The sequence below is a fragment of the Lactuca serriola genome, chromosome 6, assembly GCF_051521515.1.
Source record: "Lactuca serriola cultivar US96UC23 chromosome 6, Lser_US96UC23_V15, whole genome shotgun sequence".
NCBI classification, from domain to species: domain Eukaryota; kingdom Viridiplantae; phylum Streptophyta; class Magnoliopsida; order Asterales; family Asteraceae; genus Lactuca; species Lactuca serriola.
Window position 1 is genome coordinate 16,381,911 of NC_136413.1, and position 2,974 is coordinate 16,384,884.

General features: G+C 36.2%; 1 non-coding gene across 1 annotated transcript; it reads right to left on the reverse strand.

Annotated features, from left to right (window-relative positions):
• Window positions 1-2,322: 2,322 nt before the first annotated feature.
• On the reverse strand, window positions 2,323-2,429 carry LOC145060624 (small nucleolar RNA R71). Its single transcript, XR_013686841.1, has one exon. It is a non-coding gene; the product is annotated as a small nucleolar RNA R71 (small nucleolar RNA).
• Between the last annotated feature and the right edge of the window lie 545 nt (window positions 2,430-2,974).

Here is a 2,974-nt window from a genome sequence, read left to right on the forward strand (position 1 = left end):
CCAAGGTATATCGGACCATTCGAGATCCTTGCCAGGATCGGCCCGGTAGCATACAAGCTTCGATAACCGCAAGAACTCGATTACGCACATCCTACCTTTCATGTGTCAAACTTAAATAATTGCTTGTCCGATTAGACCCTCGTTGTGCCTCTGGACGAAATCAAAATCAACGAGATTCTTCACTTTGTTGAAGAACCAGTAGAAATCATGGATTGGGAAATTAAAAGAACAAAACAAACTTGCATACTCGTTGTAAAGGTCCGCTGGAATGCAAACCGAGGACCTGAATACACCTGGGAGCGTGATATGTGCATATTTACACATATATTTGACATCATATCTTAATACTTTTAGCTATAATTATCCTTATTATAGAACAAAAGGTACTTATTATGTTTAATATTTGTTATGTAGCATAAAACACATGCTCATAAGCAACATGGAAGCTGGAAGCAGGAAAATGCAAGCTTAGGCAAGAAGAAGACACAAGAAAGATGTTGTTGGACAGCTTGACCCCTTGTCAGTATTTTGACCATATCTCATGACTCGGAACTCCGATTAAGGTGAATTAAAATGATCTGAAAACTATACACGATTTCAGACACCTACCGTGTTTTGAGAAAAGTCGGATTTCCAATCACCACGACGTGGTGAATGGAATCTTTGCGATTCTTACCGCTAGCTTGGAGAATACGAGATAAACTTGAGGACCACGACGTGGTGCCTTTACCACATCGTGGTGTCTAGATTTTTGGTAACTATATATATCTCGGACATTAGGTCGAATCGAGGAGAGAGAGGGTTGAAGGCTGCGACAATTAACGAAAAGTACCATTCCAAGACCCCTTTAAGGGCAGAATTCAACTAGACATCGAAGGATAAAGAGATTGGAGCAAGGATTCACATCTACACATTCGGTTTGCTTAGTTTAATCATGATTATTCTAGTTTCCCATTATGTTTATGTGTTTTCCATCCATGATTATGGGTTAGAAACCCTTGCTTTCATTTAGTTAGATGAAACCTAAAACTATGAGTTAATTTCTTACTTTATGGATTATATGAATTTGGTTTATGCATGCGTTTGATTATCATTACCTAGCATCTTAAAGTTTGTAACTTTGTTTCTTAATTTCAAATGTAGTGTAGCTTAGTGGCCATTAAATTACATGAACTTGATTACCTAGTGATTTAGTGACCGTTAAATTGCTAGAGCTAGGATCGACTAAATCTTAGATAAGTAATAAAAGTAACAAATTTAGCTGTCCTGAAGAACATAAATTATGATCATAATTATGTTTCCATAATAAATCTTACATAGCCTATTGATAATTCATAATTGATTATGTGTTAGATTGTGTGTGACCAGGCATAGTTGTTAGTTAACCATAAAGAAGAAGTGGATTCGAACTAAACGGGAGTGGTTTTAGTAATTGACTGAACCTTTGTTTAGTAATTAAGTTTATCTAGACTTGCAAAATTAGATAAAAACCTTTTTAATTATTGTTTGATTTTAGATTAGTTTAGAGTAATTATTTTAGATAATTAAATTCGTTCCCTGTGTTCGACCCCAACTTACTTAAACTACACTACAATCTGACTAGGTACACTGCCTAGGTGAATATTAGTTAGTTAAGTTGGTTAGGATATAAATTTAAAACTAGTAGGTACTTTTGTACACATCAAGTTTTTGGGCACCGTTGCCGGGGAACAACTTATTTCATTTCTAATTTAATTACGATCCTTTTTGTGGGTTCAAAACCGCAAAAAGTTATTTTTCAGCATTTATTTTATTTTATTTTTCGTCTGAACATCAACTAAGTCGTTGGAACCATGACCACGTCGTGGTCACGTTCCAGACAGTTTTTAGTTTTAGTTTTTGTTTATTTTAGTTTGTGTTCCTTTTACGCGTTTTTTTTAGTTTTTTTTAGCAGGAAATATGGGGGACATCATGACCATGTCAATGGAAGAGTACAAAAGATATATGAGGAACGAAAAAAAGATGGGGTCTTGAACCACCAAAAATCCCAACCACGGAAAAGTTTGAACTTCCGGGCACATTATTAGTATGTTAAGGGAACTACCTTTTTATGGGAAGGAGCATGAGGACACTTATAAGCACATAGAAGAGGTGGAGGAGATTTCACATTATTTTAATACACCAAATGTGAGTGAAAATGCGGTGATGCTTCAACTTTTACCGGTCACGTTGAAGGGTGAAGCAAAAGAATGGTTAAAATCATTTCCCTTTGGAGAAATCACGACATGGACTGATTTTCAGACCGAGTTCATCAACCAGTTTACCTTTCCTTCAAAAGCGGCAAAGCTTAAAAGAAACATCCAGAATTTTCAACAATTAGAGAGGGAGTCATTATACGAAGCTTGGGAACATTAAAAGAGATTGTTACGACATTTCCCTCAACATGACTTCAATGTGCAACAAGAAATCTCGATATTTTATGATGGAGTAAATGTGGGCACTCGTCAACTTTTAGACTCGCAAGGGCCCATGACAAAGAAGAATCCGACAACAACTAAAGCTTTGATTGAAGAATTCGCTAAGCATTCAAGAGAGTATTATAACTAAAAGGACGATTTCACTAGAGGGAATTCAAGTAAATATGTTGGTCAAGATACTATCAACGCAGTAATTGCAAAGCTCGACGCAATGGAAGAAAGGATCACAAAAGTTGTGGATCAATTCATGATAGATGCAGAGCTTGTGGGGGACCCCATTCTACTAAGGATTATGAGGTGGAGTACAAGAGAGAATGAGATGTGAAAGAAACTCAAGAAATTAAGCATGATCTCTACCAAATTGAGCAAGTCCATTTAGAGAAAATATATGCTCTCGAGTCGATGTTATTCAGATTCATGGAAGCTAGCGAAAAAAAGACATGATGCAACTGATGCAACTCATAGAGTTCAAAAAGAATCTATTTTGAGCATCCAAACACAAGTTGGGCAATTAACAA